The following is a 19,255-nucleotide window of genomic DNA, read 5'->3' as shown; positions in this document are numbered from 1 at the left end:
AGATTGGTTTGGAACAAACTGAGCTAATTCATCCCCAGATGAGGAAAATTGGCTCAGAATAAATTAATCTGAATTAAATCAGGCCTGTATTTGAATGGTTTACTTAGGGTAACAGTTTCAGGGCAAATAATTTGGATTGTGAAAAAGCACATGGTGCAAGAGTGAACCCACCCCATCTTGTGCTTTGATCAAAATCTTTCTCACATACTTGCACACACACACACACACACACACAGAGAGAGAGAGAGAGAGAGAGAGAGAGAGAGAGAGAGAGAGAGATGCTTTTGAGTAAAAATAGAAATACTGGGAATCTGATCACAGATCACCCACATTTCATGTAGTATGGCTCAAAGCAGTCATGACTGCAGATCTTCCATGATTGTGGTAACTATTCTAGATTAATGAATGCATCCCACATAGATACTGTATATCTGACAATCCTGACATTGCTGTTTTATAACATTATGAAGTGTGAACATAGCATCCAACAAGAAACAAGAAACAATCCTTTCTTTCTTTCTTTCTTTCTTTCTTTCTTTCTTTCTTTCTTTTTCTTTCTTTCTGTCTGTCTGTCTGTCTGTCTGTCTATCTATCCTATTCAATTTCTTACCCACCCTTCACCAAAAGGTCCCAGGGAGGGTTACAACAATATAAGAAATAGTTTATTAAAATCAGTTAAAACAATTTATGAATATTAACAGTATGGTTCTCCTGATACACTTGAAAACATAACTTTTCAAGTGCGTCCTTCCCACATAAAGAGTTAAATAAAGTCATATGAAAAAAGATGTAACTTAAGGACAACTTAGGCTCTGGATAACTCATTTTAAAACATTTAAAAACAGAAGAGGAAAGGGTACTTAATCTGATCAATGATTGATTTGAAGGGGGTGGGTCTTCAGTGCAAAACTGACATTGATATATCATTTAATCTAACAGCGCAACAACAAATCTTAAGGCAATCAATTTTAATAGTATTAATAGCCCTATACAAATTATTCAGCTTCTGCCTTAATTTAGGAGGTTGGCTTCATATTTCTTCTGCAAATGTATCAAACAATTATTACTGCATCCAGTGAAGGGTTTAAGGGTTTCTCCACCGTCTGTTGTCATGTACTCACAACTACATGTTGAAGAGGTGAATTGTTATCTCCACAATATTTATCTGAAATTGCCACCCTGAGATGCAGCTCTCTTCCTTGTGCAAATTAGTTCCCTTTTGGCCTCTCTGTGCTCCTGGCAACTAGCTTCCCTCCAACCTCATTACATCTGAATCCAACTGGAGCTCTGCTCCATTTGGATCATCTCATTCCATCTCCTGAGTCAAGAACGAGCAAAGGTCAAATTCACCCCATTCTAGGGCATACCTTTTGCTCATATACATTCCTGTGCAAGTCAGACATATCTCAGACTTTGTGGAGACCATGCAAATTGATGGGATTCCCCCCCCCCGTTGACTTTACTGACAATTGGATATGAGTCCTGATCATTTTCCAGTATATTCAATTGAATGTTAAAGGGAAAAATGGAATGGTGCTTCAATAAATTCCTCACAGGCAGAAAGTAATCCTTTTTGGAGCAAGCTCAGAGAGAGTTGAGCCTGACAAACATATGAACATTTCCCAAACCATTGTAGCATGGCTTCACTCAGCAAAAACCTAAATTTAACCAAAAAATGCAGTACATTGATAGTATTCAAGCAAATAGCTAGAAATCTATGGATACAAAACATTTGTTTTTTAACTATGTGTCAATGTATATGTCTTTAACACCATCCCTCATCATAGCTCATGATATTTTACTTTTTCTCTTGGGTCCAGGATTTTTATGTCCCATTATTTTAATGGGTTGTGTATGTGTAAATGGAATAGTGAGAGAAGAAGCCATGGGAAAGTGACATCCATGCTGCTGTGGTTAAATCAGTATATATGTGTTGGCCACAATGAGTCAGCATATGTAACCAGAGCTGATTTTACTGGGCATCATAATGACCTTTAATTCATTATTAAATGGACAGGGAGAGAAAAGGAAGATTCTTTCACGTATCCTGACCGAGATTGTTACAGGCGTAACGTTTACACTGTTTCTCCCATTATTACTTATTCCATTTGGCAATGGCATGGAAATTCATGACTGAAAGCCTGGCAATGATGAACTAATGTTTGCTCCCCAAACTGAGCCCGCGATGCCACTGAAACGGAAGCCCGGATCATAATGGGCTTACCCTCCCTGATACTCCACCTTTTCCTAAACCTACATCTCGAAAGGAAGGGACTTGGTTATGGCTATGGGCAGAGTTTGCAGCAGCAGTGAAATTCTCACCTTTAAGGCCTGGATGTTCATGTAGTAAGAGACGTCTGTAAATGCGGGGCAGTCTGTTTAACTCTTGGCACAAGAGGTGGAACTGGGAAGCCTACGTAGCGACCCTCTTCCCCAGAGTACATTTTAGAAAAAAGGGCCCATTTTGGAAAAAAGGGCCCAGCTTCTTGTGGGGAGGAAAGGCAAGTGAGGGTTCCCCTGGGCGCAGCAACATTACAAACACTTGGATATCTTGGGGAAAATAGCCAGTTCTTTCTATTTCTTTTTTTCTTGGGGGGGTGGAAAAGCGAACAGTAAGGTAAGCCAAAGGAAGCTCACAGATCACTAATAATATTGGTATCCTCCAGGGCTGCAGTGAGCATGTACACTGAGACAAATGACGTAGTAACATGCTACACTAGACTGAGTCAATATGAACTGCCACCGAGACCCAGACAGCTATTCTGCCTACTAGAGATAAAAATCTCCTGTTACCATTGTGCTGATAAGCTTCCTATCCACTCACCATGAATTTTAGTGAGGTTTCTTCATTAAAGAATCACCAACACTGCAAACATCTTCAACCACTGAGAAGGCTTTTTGTTTGTTTGTTTGTTTCATTTTGTTTTCTTTTGCAGTACAGGGAGGAAATTAGCCACATCCCCAAACTGTGCTAAACCTTGTCAATAAACAACATTACACAACACAAAATCTTTACATCTGCTAGCCTCATTGCACATGCAATGAAAGCGGCCTGTGCTATAATCTAACTTGGATACTGGGAAAGGGGGAGCACACTTTCCTTAAGAGGAAAGGATGGAGACAAGACATTTGTGATATTTATAGAGAAGCATTGCCTCATTCTTATATAAGAAAAATCTGATGCAATTTACTAAAATCTTTATTATATATCAGGGACAGAGAAGTTAACTGGTGCCCTAGATGGATCAAAATTGTGCTGGCGCCTTTCTGCCTGCTTCAGTGTCTTAAATGAACCATGCATCATAAGTAAATTGTTCAGTTTAATCAAATTCCACCTGAATCTATGGTAGGGAGCCTTGCAAGAGATGTGCAATATGTTGAAAAATGGAAATATCTGAAGTTCTAATCAGATCACTTTAAATGGAAAAGTAGTGATCAAATGAAATTAGATTGCAGTAAATAGGAGGTAGATTATTAGATAAAGTCAGGGTGATCACAAGGAAAAAAATAGTAGTACACTGAAAATGCCATTGTTCACAGGAAAAATCTCTCCTTGATAGATTTGGAATTTATGTGAAAGAGACCAATTTATGCCTTCAGATTTTCTATGAAATATACATATAAAATTAATATGATATATAGGATTTATACCCCTAGTATTATTCTACAATTTCATTGATCTTATTAGCCTTATACTGTAGCTGTACAGCTGTAACAATGGGGTCAGAGTTGTAGAAATGGACTGTGGTTGATCCAAGATTGGTGTGCTTTCTCTCTTTCAGCTCTTTTCATTCTGATTCATAAAATCTTCACCTCCATCACTTTACAACACCTGAAGCAGAATGAGAGCCTGGAAGGTTTGGGGGTCAAAGCCGGAGGCACTACAAAAATCTCTAAATATTGTATTAAAATCTATATCCATAACAGAAATGTTTTAACTATAGTCCCCTATCCATATGAGCTCAATACCCATTCTTGTTAGCCCAAATAACTTTAAGATAGTGCCAATGTTTTAGCCTCTGGTCCTTCATTCATAGGATCTCAGATAGCTATTGACCATTACAGTGTTCAACATACATGGAGATCCAGAAATGTGAATAATGCTCATCAAGGAGAATTGAAATTTTCACATGCATTTGATATTTTGCCTAATTATCAGTGTTCACTTTAAAAAATTGTCAGCAAGTATATGATTGACTTCAACTTAGCTGAACTGCAGAAGTTCACATTTATCACTTGAGGGGCCAAAAGAAATGACATGGCCTCAGGGGCAGGGCTAAATGCACAACCTTGCAGCCCCACACTAGCCATGTTCCCTCTTAGCACACTAGCACTTAAAGAGGGCAGGTGTCCCCAGTGAAGGCAGTTACTTCTTCCCCAGGTAATGTGCTGCTAATATCTAAGATTTTTCTAAAAGTGTGTGTGTGCCTGTAGAACAGAGATGGAGAACCTATGGCTCTCAATATGTTATTTAACTACTACTAACAGTGCATAGTAGAACTATGGAATTCACTGCCAGAGGCTGTGATGGCCACCAACCTGGATGCCTTTAAAAGAGGACTAGACAGATTAATGGAAGATAAGGCTATTAATGGCTACTAACCCTGATGGATATGTTCTGTTCCGCTGTGTGAGGCAGGGTGCTTCTGAATACCAGTTGCTGGAAACTGCAGGAGGAGAGAGTGCTCTTGCACTCAGGTCCTGTTTGTAGACTTCCCATAGGCATCTGGATGGCCACTGTGAGAACAGGATGCTTGATTAGATCAGCCACTGACCTGATCCAGCAGGGCTTTTCTTATGTTCTTATTCCTGTCATTCCTATTATTTCTGACCATTGGCTGTGCTGGCTGAGCTGACGAGGGATGGAATACCTTGGACGCCATGATGGATGACCATTATCGGGAGGACAGGGAGAGTGCGACCCTGTTATTCTTACTTGATCTCTCAGCGGCTTTTGATACCATTGACCATGGTATCCTTCTGGGCCAACTTGGTGAGATGGGTATTGGAGGCACTGTTTTACTGGCAGTTGTGCTGTGGGGTGCCGCAGGGTACCATCTTGTCCCCATGCTGTTTACCATCTGTCATGACCCCCAGACCCTCAAGGTACCGGGTTCATGCATCAGACTCAGACCCCCACCCTTAGGGAAATGAGACTGGAACCAAAAAGCTATTACTTCACCCTTGCCAAGGCTGTGTACGCTCACAACAACCCTGCAAGGTAGAAGGTAGGCTGCCACCACCCCTGTATACTGGTCCACTCAGAGCCAGGGGATCTCTGAGCCCAGAAGATATATAAAACCAAGGTCCTAAAAGGCAAGAGTCACAGTTACACTCCTTGCCAGGCACCTCTGGTTTAACACTTAAAATCCAAGCTTTTAACTTCTTAACCCTCTTTGGTAGTTAGTGACTGAGATTGGTCAAGGTCTGAATCCAGAACCACTCCTTCTCTCAAATGAACACACCAGGTTAAATAGAAGTAGCTTTATTAAGATATATAAGTGCACGTAACAAAATAGCAGCAAGTAATCCTTTAAGACCATTCACCCAACAGAGGTTTAGGTTCTTACAAGAGAATTCATACACACAACAAGAAAATAATAAACTAACTCACCTAACTACTTACATACGAGGTAGTTGGTTGCGTGGCACCTCTCCTAAGAGAGATGGATGTTCAACATAAAGGAATGGAACCAGACATAGGTTGCCTTCCCATCAGCAACCCCTGGAACCACAAGGCAGAAAGGTTTGGAACTCTGGTGCCAGTCAGCATAGGCAGAGAACAGAGAACAAAGGCTATGGGTCTCTAGCCCTATACTTAAGGGAAAAAGATCCTAACGGTCCAAAATTAATTGACCAATCAGGAATTGGCTGATGTAACTTTCTTCTCGATGTTTCTCACATTTTCGCGCCTTCAGGCCCCCCTCCCAACTGTGTTTTCCAACTGTACAGGCCAAGGATGACCTTGGGTACCAGGCACTGGCTAATCAGCAAAGATAAACAGGTGCAGCTTGTTAAGGCTTCTTCTAACCGTCTTCAGCTGGGAAGTGAAACTCAAATTTGCAAATTGGCAAAGGCTTGTCTTTTCTAACTGTAACCATCTCCCAGAGTTCCTTACGGGAGCCAAAGTATTGTTATTAGATTTTTAATAACTCATGACCATTACAGGTTCATGACACCATCTATATGAAGCCCTTGGAAGCAGTCATCAGGAGATTAGGGGCGAGGTGTCAGCAGTACGCTGATGATACCCAGCTCTATTTCTCTGTAACATCTGAATCGGGAGAGACTGTGCAAGCCCTGGACTGTTGCCTGGACTCGGTGGTGGGCTGGATGAGGGCCAATAAACTGAGTCTGAATCCTAGCAAGATGGAGGTGCTGTGGGTTGGTGGTTCCCAAGCTCAGATAATTGGTCAGTTGCCTGCTTTGGATGGAGTCGTACTCCCTCTGAAAGAACAGGTCCATAGTCTCGGGGTGCTCCTAGATCCATCTTTGTTGCTAGAGGCCCAGGTGACCTCCGTGGCCTTTTACCAGCTTCAGCTGTTAAGACAACTGCGGCCTTTTCTGGACCGGGATAGCCTGACCAGTGTTGTGCACGCACTGGTAAACTCCAGGCTGGATTACTGTAATGCGCTGTATGTGGGGCTGCCCTTGAGGTTGGTCTGGAAGTTGCAGCTGGTGCAAAATGAGGCTGCGAGACTGCTCACTGGGGCAGGGTATCACCAATATGTCACCCCACTGCTGAAAGAATTGCACTGGCTGCCTATTTGCTACCGGGCCAAGTTCAAGGTTCTAGTTCTGGTGTACAAAGCCCTATACAGCTCAGGACCAGAATACCTGAAAGACTGTCTTACTCCTTATATACCCAGTCGATCACTGCACTCTGCAGGTGAGGGCCTCTTACAGATACCATCTTATCAGGAGGTTTGTTCTGCACAATATAGGAAACGGACCTTTAGTGTGGCAGCACCTACCCTGTGGAATTCCCTCCCTTTGAATATTAGGCAGGTGCCATCTCTGCTATCTTTTTGGTGCCTTTTGAAGACTTTCCTCTTTCAACAAGCCTTTTAAGTTGAGACCTATCCCAGTCTGCATCTGTGTCACAATTGCTTGTTAATATGTGTTTTTAATAATATATTTTAACCCTTTTTAAAAAGATGTTTTTAAAGCTTTTTTTAAAAAAATGTTTTGTTTTAATGTATTTTAAGCTCTGTTTTTATGATGATTTAAAGTGTTTTTAGCATTTCTGTTTGCCGCCCTGGGCTCTTGCTGGGAGGAAGGGTGGGATATGAATAAAATAATACAAATAAATAAATATAATACAATGTCTGGAGGGCCACAGATTCCCCATTCCTGTTGTAGAAGAATGTCATCATATTGAAGAAACTGCAGTGCAAATGGAACATGACAAAATTCAAATTCATATATTTTTCTGCAGAAATCTGGAATTATCCATTGAATTCCCCATCAAGGTTTTGCACATGCTCAGGGACAGCTGCTTACTGTCTATAGGAAGGTATAGTTGAGCCCTGCTGGAAGTATAGACCAGGAGGGGTGAAATATACTACTCAGATTCAGAGACAGGTTATGTTTCACCAGTACCTTCAACACCCTACATTACAATTATCTGCCCTTAGGATTAAAGTTGCCAAGTAACTTTTTATAATGGCACCAAAAAGTTTATAAATGTTTCAAGTTTTTTTTAAAAAAACAACTAAGGTTAAATCATTGATTTTTACTAGATATTACTTCAAATGTTATTGAAAAGTGTTTGCACTAAGCCAAGCATGGATCAATTGAAGAGAACATCACTGAACTGTGAGTTTTCTAGCAGCTCAGATTTGATACGAAGGAGATCAATAGAATTGCTGAATTCAATATAGCCTTTCTGAAGGGGCTGTTGACTCATCAACATTTAAATAAAGTTCCTGTGTTTTTGGTCAAAAAGCACTAAATGATTAGCAAACTACATTGGTTAGATGTACGCAGTCTATTTCTAACCAATGACACATGTTCAAAGGATCAGGCAGGGACTGTGATTAAACTCAGTCACTGGAAATATTTGAAATATTGGAAACAAATTATTGTAATGGGTGGAAGTGAGGCTAAGCTATGCTGTGGATGGAAATCCTGATCTAAAGACATATCCTCAGGATCATGAAAGTTTTCCTCTACTCAAACTGAGTATGAGCCCCCAGAAAATACTACCTTACAATTTTTTTAAAAAAGCTTTTTGGTATAGTACACTGCAATTACAATAGCCTCAAGAACTGCCCCACTGTAGTTCACTGTGGCTTGTCACTTAGAAGAGATGGTGGAGGGTGGGGGGAGGAAGAGAGAGAAATAAGCCTCCCTTTCCCATTTGCTATCACTGCAGCTCCTACACCCCGGTCAATCCACTGGGTAAATGAATAAGGGGAGTGTTTGCAGGGCTGGCATGAATGGCCTTGGTGGGGCACATGAGGGTGGATGCGGAAGGCATGGGGCAAAGAGAATTGCCTAACCCAATCTGATTGGCTTGGGATCCCCCCGCTGCAGTTTCTATAAGGAAAAGCTGGAAAAATTCCAATCCATTCCAAGGATAACCTTAGAGGGGTCTTCCATTACATGATGGGTGGTATCTAACTAATGTACCCTGTCAGCACAAGACTTCTGTTTGTTCAGTGGGATTTACACACACACACACGTGCCTTGCACCCTCCCCAAATCTGTTCTGGAGGAGGTGGGCACTCCTAGAGCAGATTTAGGGAGTGCATGGGGAAGGGGAGGGAGAAAGTCCTGTCGCACAAGCAGAAATCCTAGTGCTGATGGGACCATGAGTTAATGCTACTTTAGATACAACCCAATGGGACACAATACCTGCTACTTCCTTCTATGTATTCTCCAATATATTGTTGTAGGATTGGGGGGTTGGTATGAATGATATCTGTGGGTACCCTCCAAACCTGTAATTCTGTATCTGTAGAGATGAACTTTTTACTAAAGGAATCTGCTGACCTGGTCAAGCCAGTTTCTTTGTTAAGCTAATGGATCTGACCAAATTTGTCAAGTACTGTTGTGAGCCCAGCAGAAAGGAGGTGGAGCAGTGAGAACAAGGAGGAGAAGGAGGAATTTGAATCGGATGACGGTTCCAGTGTCAGGCCTACAGGTGTGCTGGATTCTGAAAGCTCTTACACCATGAACAGTGACAGCTCTACCCCTATAGTTCTGGTTACCCACCAGGAGGCTCCACCCAGTCAGACATTTGCCTTTCCTGCTTTCATCCCCTTACAATGCCCGTGTTGCTGCTGCCCTAGCATAGCCCCTTCCCTATGATGATGATGATGATGATGGTGGTGATGGTGATGATGATTTGATTTATATTCCACCCTTCCTCCCAGCAGGAGCCCAGGGCAGCAATGGGGAGGATCTTGCTGAGGCACAGCCACTGCCCTCGCCTCATACACAGAAGTGGTTGAGCCCGCAAATTCAATGTGTGTCCTGCCCATCGTCGAATGAGTCAGTCACAGACATGTCTGTGGCTTTTTCTCTTTTTATTAAAGTTATGGATACATCGAAAGCAGTGTGCCTCATTAACCTAACTAATCTTGCTAGGAACGTTGGCCTTAAGCTAACACTGACTAAGCATGCTAATGCAGCACTAAGATGTTGACTCAGCAACAGGGTCCCCCCCTAAGTCAGCTTAAGTAAGCTTGTATCATGCATGCACACGGACGCTACTCCTCAGTTCCGTCTGTTGAACTTCCCACCTCTGGCACCTCCATGCATGGGGCGAAGGTAGTTTAATCTCTGCCTCCCCCTCTGATGGAGAGGGCTTCTAACAGACAGTTTGGGCATGGGAAACTGGGCAGCACTAGGAGGAGAAATGTCCGACGTGCCCAGCTGCATCTCAGAGGCGGGCAGTGGGTGTGTGTCCCACTGGGGAGTGTCTGATGAACTAGGTGGTGGTTCTGCTGGGGAGTCAGGAGTGGGGGAAACTGTACTCTCTGAAATGGTGGTTAGGGCATCCTGCAAGTTCACCCCACTGTCCTCCCCCATGTCCACATCCTCATCTTCTGACTCACCTTCAACCAGCCCCATCCCTTCTGCCTGGCTCATGACAATGTGCCCCCACAGCCCCTCTGAAGAGGAGCGTTCATGTGAGCACACATTCTCAACAGTGTCTGACACTCAGTTCATGCAAGTAGGGTGCCCGCCCATCCTTACTTAAACATGGTGAGGTTGTGTGACTAATTGTTGTGACAACATCTTAGTGCAGTATAGTTGTGTCCAGTTACTCCTAGTAAAGATGTTGAATTCTGTGTAACCTGTAAGCTGATTCATGAAGGGCTCGGAACTGAAACTTTCTATTAAATCTACTAAAGAAATGCACACCTCCACATTTGTGTCTTGGGGCTGGCTCTGCTAGCCAGATGAATTTCTTTTGTTAAACAAATAGAGTGGCCAGGTAGTTATTGGGCCTATTAGGTGCCCAGCAACTGATGAATGAGCCAGGAAGATCCTTTTGTCATTGAAACTCTTCAGGAGAGCCTTCCCCCCTCCTCTTGGAGCCTAGGAGAGGTTTGTGTTTTTAGTGGTGTCTAGAGAAAGGCTGGTAACTGGAGGCAGGCAGGCAGAGAGGCTGGCTCTCTGCATCATGGCTATAGGATGCCTCCTGCAACCCAGATGGAAAAGCTGGATATTGGACTGCTGATGCCTTGAACCCCTCCATCTGAAGCTCAGGTTGGAATGTGTGTAAATAAATAAACCATATTTCATAAAGATGCCGCAGTCTCCGCTGACCTTCTTCTCAAAGGAAACCAAACCCTGGAGGAGTACAGAGATTGGGAAGGTGTGTAACAGTATTTTAGGCATCAGATCAAGACATTTTTATTCTCTTGGGCATATTAATAGTTTGTAGCTTAAAAGAGCACTGGGGGAAGAGGCTATATTTGTTTTAAAAAATTAGAAATGCAGTTTTACTTTGCAGTTTCAGTTGCTATTTGAATTTTTGTAGTATTCTAATTACATTATTTGTTCATTGGTTTGTTGTATGTTTTATTATTAATTTGTTTAAACCTGTAAATTATCTGCAGTACATATTATGAAGTATGCAAATAACTTAGACGATAAGATAGATAGACAGACAGATAAATAGCAGGGCTATGCACTGGATTCAGCCAGGTCCAGAGCCAAATTGCACCTATTCAAAAGGACTCATTTGGACATGTCAGGTTCAGACAGCTATGAATTGCTCAGTGGGTGGGGTATCAGGCAAGAAGGAGAGTCAGGCAGGACAGGAAAACCCCATGAACAGGCCTAACCCTACCTCAGTTCTGGGAGAAGGTAGGCCCAGCTGCTTGCCTGATGCTCTCCTGCCTGCCTGACCCCCCCCAGCAGATCCTTCTGCTGAGGGATGATTCTTCAGGGTTCACTGGATGTGTGTGGCTTTCCTAAAGGAAAGCTGCTTGCTGAGCATCATCTGTGAAGAATCGCATCCCCTGCCCAATATGTCAGCTGTTCAATTCTGCAGCCTGTGGGTGATGCTCCACAAGGAGATTTCCTTTAGGAAAGCCACTTGCACAGCATCACCAACAGCTGTTCAACAAAGAGGTTGATTCTGCAGGGTGCTGTGATGTCTCCGCCTGCCCCCCAGATCAATGCCTCCACTGAAGCATTAATACAGGAGAAGGGGAGGTATCACAGCATCCTGCAGAATTAATGTCTCCTGGCTATATGTTTAATGATGGTTTAAAACTGTTATTAAACGTTAGCCCCATCCCCAAACTTTTTGGGACTGGATCTGGGGTGAGGGGGTGGTCCCCAGGCCAAACCAGGGCTGGTCAGGAGGAGCTCTGCACAGATAGATGGATTTACATTCCATTGCTCCCAATTTAGTTGTTCCAATGCTCAAGTACAAACCAACTTCCACGTGCTCATGCAAATATTATTTTTTAACCCTTGGGAAAGCCCATGTGTATATGGAATATTTTCCGTTCCGGGGGGGGAAAACACAAAGCCCCTGCACACCTAAGAGTTCCAGGCAACAAAGCAGCCCCCAGATTTGACCAAAAGCTTAGCTGAATAAACATCTGAAAAAATGTAACAGAAGGTAGAAGAGTTTCAGCAAAGATGAGCAAAAATTCCCAACAAAGCCCCTTGTAGATATGCATAATAATCAATATAGCTGCTCTGATTATAGTCATCTTATATCAAATGCTTTTATTCAGCTTCAGAGATAAACTGTTCGTCATCTGGTGACAAGGGGCATATGTTTGAAACACGGAGGTGACAGTTTCCAGCTAGTGGAAAGAGGACATCAGCTGGGAAAAACAGTTAGGCTTGTGGTTCGTACCAGAACATTTGTGGTGAACCATCAGAGTAAACAGTTGGAAAAATACCATCTTTCCCAACCTGGGTTCATTTTGAAATGATATCTATGAGCTTATGAGTAACATCTTTGCTGTAGCTTTCTTTTCTGTACTACAGATATCTCTTCATAAAGCTTATTGCTCATCATCACTGTTGTGTTGACTAACTGCAGAAGTGAACATCTACTCTCTAGGAGATCTAGAGTCTCAGCCTTTGGCCTAGAAGGGGACTTTTGTGACCGGAGCTTAATAAATTTGCCCAATTGGGTACCCCATTAGGGTGTAAAGCCATGATTTATCCTTCACCCTGCACATCTAGCTCTCCAGGCACCAAAACAACCAGTAGATTTGACAGCCACCAAAGCTCAGACACATAAATATTTGAAAAAAAATGTGAGAGAAGCCGGAAGAGTGTCAGTAAAAGTGAGCAAAATTTCTCAAGTGGGTTGAGCAATCCCTAACTGCTAATTGAAAAGAATCTTTATTACTGCAAAGGGAGAGAAGGCCGTCTGTTTCTTTATCAGTGTCTGATACATTCTCCACCCTCATTAACATCTATTATTCATAATTTATCTAACTCCATAGAGTAATACAGGGCATTTACTCTGCGGTGCAATAGCCGCTCTTGAAGTATGAGAGAAAGGCATGACTTTTCTGCAGAATTTTACCTGCCGAACTGGGAAAAGGCATTAGCAACATGTTTTTTGTGTTTTGTTTTTTTTTAAGAGGTTTTGGACATCTGTATCCAATCTGTATCCTCCTCTAGGATGCACACCTTAATGTGATGAGGGAGTGGTTTGAGAGTGTCAAAAAAGCTGAGAGCAATGCTGTCAGGAGTCTAGACCGAGAGGCTAGTCTCCTAGCAGGGTTACCCAAGGTGGAATGGTCAAAGCTGAGACATCAGACTAAGATGCATCCAGACTCAGGGGAAGGCAATGGTGAACTTCTGAATACCTCTTACCATGAAAACCCTATGAACAGAGTATCCAAAATGCAACACGAGATAGTGCTGGAAGATGAGACCCCCAGGTCAGAAGGCACTCACCGAGCTACTGGGGAAGAACAAAGGACAAGTACGAGTAGTGCTGTGACTAATGACAAAAATGGGTCAAAGCGGAATGGAAGCCTAGAGGCTGATGCGCACAGATGCGAAAGGAGAGTCAGGAGTTGTATAACATACACAATAGGAGCATGGAATGTGAAAAACATGAACCAGGAAAAGTTAGAAATTGTCAAGCAAGAAATGGAATGCATCAACATTACAATACTTGGTGTGAGTGAATTAAAGTGGATAGAATGGGACACTTTCAATCAGGCAACTATAAAATATTGTATGCAGGAAATGAGAACTTAAGAGGAAACGGGGTTGCTTTAATAGTGAGAAGTGATATAGCAAAAACAATTAGGAGCTATAACACCAGGTCTGAGTGAGTTTAACGGGAAACCTATTAACATAACCATCATTCAAGTCTATGCTCCAACAGCAAACACAGAAGAAGGAGAGATTTTATGCAGAAGTACATGAAGAAATTGATCACACACCAAAACAAGATGTTCTGATAATCACGGGGGACTGGGATGCAAAACAAAGGAAACAAAGAAGAACTAGAAATTGTGGGGAAATGGGTCTTAGGAGATAGAAATGAAGCAGGAGAAAGACTTATTGAATTCTGTGAGGCCAATAATTTGTTTCTTGCAAACACATTTTTTGAGCAACCAAAAAGATGACTGTGCACGTGGACATCACAAAAAGGTCAGTATAGGAATCAAATTGATTATCTAATTGGTAGCAGAAGCTGGAGAAGTTCCATACTTTCTGCAAAAACAAGACCAGGAGCAGACTGCGGTACAGATCATGAACTGGTAGTATCGAAAATCAGAGTAAAGCTAAAGAAGAAGAACAAAGTAATCATAATGCCAAAATGCAATTTAACTAACATTCCAGAAGAATATAAAGATCAAATAAGGAACAGATTTCAGACTTTAAACTTACTTGATAGAGAACCGAAGAACTATGGAGTGAAATCAGAGACATTATCAGGGAAGAATGCAAAAAGACAAGACCTCTAGTTAAAAAGAGAGAAAGAACTCAATGGATGACCAACAAAACTCTTAAAATTGTTAAAGAGAGAAGGAAAGCAAAAGAAAGGAGATAGAAACACAGTCAGAACCCTAAATGCAACAATACAGCGACTAGTATGTAGGACAAAGAGAACTATTACAATAGTTATTGTACAGAAATAGAAGAGGACAAAAAAGGTAGAACAAGAGTCCTATTCCAAAAGATTAGAGGAATTAAAAGGAAATTTAAACCATCAGTAAGGATGTTGAATAATCATCAGGGGAACACACTGACTGACCGAGATGAAATAAAAGGAGGATGGAAGTAATGCACTGAAGAACTCTATAAAAGACATGCAATGATGACAGATTCAGGAACTGTATGATGAAGAACCAGGAATTTTAGAATGTGAGGTAAAAGCTGCTCTTAAAATACTTGGAATACCTGGAACAGATGGCATACCGATAGAGTTGCTACAAGTTACTAAGACTGAATCTGTCCAAATGTTGTCAAAAATTTGTCAACAAATATGGAAAAGAAAACAATGGCCCACAGACTGGAAATGTTCCAAAGAAAGGGGATCCCAGAGAATGCAGTAATTATCGAACTATTGCCTTAATATCCCATGCAAGTAAAGTAATGCTCAAGATTCTACAACGAAGAAATGCCAGATGTCCAAGCTGGATTTATAAAGGGAAGAGGCACCACAGATCATATCACAAACATACGTTGGATAATGGAACGGACCAAGGAATTTCAGAAGAAAATCACCCAGTGCTTTATAGATTACAGCAAAGCCTTTGACTGTGTAGATCATGAAAAACTATGGAATGCTATAAAAGAAATGGGGATGCCACAGCATCTGATTATTCGGTTGCACAACCTATACTCTGGACAAGAGGCTACTGTAACAGAATATAGAGAAACTGGTTGGATTAGAAGGCTAGGAGTGGGGAGGGCAGCTGTGAGAGAACTAGAAAAGGTCCTCAAATGCAAAGATGTATACTGAACACTAAAGTCAGGATCATACAGGTCATAGTATTCCTGATCTCTCTGTATGGATGCAAAAGTTGGACAGTGAAAAAAGTTGATCAGAGAAAAATCAACTCATTTGAAATGTGATGTGGAGGAGAGGACTGCGGATACCATGGACCATGAAAAAGACAAATAATTGTGTGTTAAAACAAATTAAACCAGAACTATCATTAGAAGCTAAAATGATGAAACTGAGGTTATCATACTTTGGATACTTAATGTGAAGACATGATTCACTAGAAAAGACAATAATGCTGGGGAAAACAGAAGGGAGTAGAAAAAGAAGAAGGCCAAACAAGAGATGGATTGATTCCATAAAGGAAGCCACAGACCTGAACTTACAAGATCTCAAGAGGGTGGTTTATAACATGCTATTGGAGGTTGCTGATTCATAAGTTTGCCATAAGTTGAAATCGACTTGAATGCACATAACAACAGCAACATCAGATACTGATCAGAGGCTTCTGTGGGACGTTGGCCAGGCTGCTTCTCTCTCCCTCCCCCTTTGGAAATCTCTGTGGAAATGTGTATGTCTCCGTATAAAGACTTCCCATTGAACTTTGTGTCAATTACGATTTTAGTGGCTTACCAGTCCCTTCCTGAGTCTATTTACATAACGTGAAGCAAAGGATGACCTGGGAAAATATGATTTGAAATGCTTATATAACAAAAGAGTGGGGGGGAAAGCCAATTATAGGTAAAATGCCAAACCATTAAAAAGCTCAACAAGGTAATCAAAGCAAAAAACAAGCTCCAAAAATGTTTTGCATTGAGAATCTGGCATTAAATTGTTAAAGAAAATATTTCCTTGCTAAAACATTTCAGTACCTCTGTATTGACCTTGTTTTGTAATATATGGGGGGGGGGGAATCCAGCTTCTCAGTAAACCTCCTCTGGAAGATGGGAGAGCCACCTTCTAATTAATCTTCCCCCAACCTTCCTATAAAGATTTGCAAAAAGCCGTGTCCAGAAATCCATGTGCCTGGATTTCTTGCATATAAATTGTACTAGTCAGAGTGCCAAATCTTTTATGCTCACCCTCTTCTGCAACAACGTCAGCATTGTGTGACTTCACCAACCAGCAATAGCTAACTAATTATTACACCTTGAACTTTTAAAATGTGAAACTTTTTTTGCAATTAACCTTTAGTGAAAATAAATGGATTTGCACTCGCATAATGGTTACATTTGATGGACCTAGGTCCTGTGGAATGTTTTGTAGAATAGGAGAAAGCTGCTAGTTTTGAAACAGGCACTTTGATTTTATTGCTTTACACTTTGTACCCCTGGAATTGGAAACAGTCTCTGTATAGCTTGGTTTTCTTCAGCAATTGGGAGACTGGGGGGAGAGAGATCTGTGCAGAAAGGCTGTGCCCTATTTGCCCAAGACATTTTGCCACAACACGAGGAATGCTCCAGCCGCCTTGAACATTGCTAGGATTTAGGGGTGCACTAAAAAGAAACAGCTGCACTGATACCCAGAAACACTCTACTCCAAGCTAATCAAGCTGATCTTTTGGAAGGGACAGAGAAATTAAGGTAGGGATAGGTGGAGGATACTAAGGTAGTAGAACAGCTGCTCATCAAAGGGGTCAGTTCTGCAGGGTGCTGGGGGATGCATTGATCCGGGTAGGGGAGGCATCACAGCACCCTGCAGAATTGATGACTTGGTTGGGGGGAAGAGATCAATTTCCTGGCTATATGTTTAATTAGAGTTTTAAACTCCCAATAAAACATTAGCCCTGGATCTGGATCTGGGGTAGGTTGAGAGGGTGGTCCCCAGGTCAACCTAGGGCAGGTCAGCCTGATGACCCCCTGAATCAGAGCAGTGGGGCAGATGGAGGGGGGCTGTGCACAGCCCTAGTAAGTACTAGTACAGCTCAAGATAAGAATCAAGGGCAAAGAGTTTCAGAATAAGTGTGTGCAGTATCAATGGACAGGTGTGGTGGGCAAAACATCTATTACTATCAAAATATGGATTCCACATCTACCGTTGGGTGGGATCAGCATTTACCCTGGAACCAAGCATCATCATCATGGCCAGAACCTCCAGGTGTACAGCAGCAGTGATGATGTGAATGGGGAACATATCTCACTTCTCATTTTTCATTCTGCCCTTGAGGCTACTGGTGGTGGTTCTTTGCCAGTACAATTCAGTGGAAATGAGAGCCCTTGTAGCTTCTCTTCTTCTTCCAGGGAGAATAACAAGGCTCACCATCATCATCAATGGAGTGGTGGGAGTAGCGATGGTGCAAGAAGGGGAAATGTCTCCCCAGGCTTGCAACAGGCACCTATGCTTCATAGGAGAAGATCCAAGCTTTGGGAGCAAACATACTTTCACTGCGGAAAAGAATATGAAATCTTCACTGCATTCACACCACTGTCTTAGTGCTCGTGAGCAGCTTTTAACAGCCGATCCCGGAGAACCAGTGTTAGCTGCTTACCAGGCATTAATTGCAGAGGTAAGTCTCTGCCTGACATCCTCCTTGGTGCCAAAGTCAGACTCTTGTCACAGGGCTTCTAAACTGTGGTTCGACAAGGACTGCATTACTTTAAAGAAACTCCTTGTTAAAAAGTATAGGGACTATAGATCGCAGGATTTGGAGGGTATCCTGACTGAGTGCCTTGCCCTGAAAAAGGAATATAAAGCCCTTATTAAATATAAAAAAAGAGTAGCCCAAACCCAACTTTGGCAGTCGCTGATTGCTGCTTCCAGATCTAGAAATATGTCTGTTTTTTGGAGACTGGTGACTAAGGGATGGGCAAATGCAACAGCTACAGTGACTTACCATATTTTGGCCAATACATGGGAGTCATATTTCCATGATATTTTTTCTTCCTGCCTATTAAGAGTCAAAAGGGCAGAGCTTATGCCATCAACTCTACCATCCTGGCCCCCGGTTTCAGTCACTGAAATCAATTCTTTAATTGCTAGTTTAAAACCGAATAAAGCACCCGGGCCTGACAGTATCATCCCTGAAGTAATTAAAGCAAATGCCGAATGGTGGGCACCAATCCTAGCCTCTCTCTTTACAAGCATCAACCAAACTCTTTGTATCCCCGATGATTGGAGCTCTGCTATTGTCATCCCAATCTATAAGAAGGGCAGCCGATCGGACCCTGCAAATTTAGGCCAATCACTTTTCTGAACGTCCTGAGCAAGTTATATGTTAGCCACCTTCTGAGCAAGTTACAATCATGGATGGAGCAGGAAAACATCCTTGAGGAGGAACAAGCGGGTTTCAGGTTGGGTCGCTCCACCCTGGACCATGTCTTTGTGCTACAACACCTTATAGACAAATACATTGCCAAACCAAGTGGATCTCTCTTTGCCGCCTTTATTGATTTTAAGGCTGCATTTGATTCCATCTCGAGAGACAAACTTTGGTCTAAACTAGAATCCTCCTCTATAGATAGGCGCCTACTTGCCCTGATCCGAGGCGTCCATCATAATTCACAAATTAGGATCAGTTGCAATCAGGCGGGTAATCTTTCTAACCCCATTTCCACCTTTAAGGGAGTCAAACAGGGTTGCATATTGGCTCCAACTCTTTTCAATTTTTATATAAACTCTCTAATCAAGAGCCTGATGTTGATTCCCTCGCATTATCCCTCCTTAGCTAATAGACCCCTATCGATATTATTATATGCCGATGATGTGGTCCTACTATCGCTGTCAAGTACTGGCCTACGCCGCTTATTGAAAGCTCTTGCTGCACACTGCACCAAGGATATGTTGACGATAAACTATAGCAAATCTAAGGTTGTAGTATTTGGCAGGAAGCGATTCCATCACCGGTGGGCAGTA

Source organism: Rhineura floridana, chromosome 4 (assembly GCF_030035675.1).
Source record: "Rhineura floridana isolate rRhiFlo1 chromosome 4, rRhiFlo1.hap2, whole genome shotgun sequence".
NCBI lineage: Eukaryota > Metazoa > Chordata > Lepidosauria > Squamata > Rhineuridae > Rhineura > Rhineura floridana.
The sequence above is the reverse complement of the archived record's forward strand: the minus strand, read 5'-3'. Positions refer to the sequence as shown.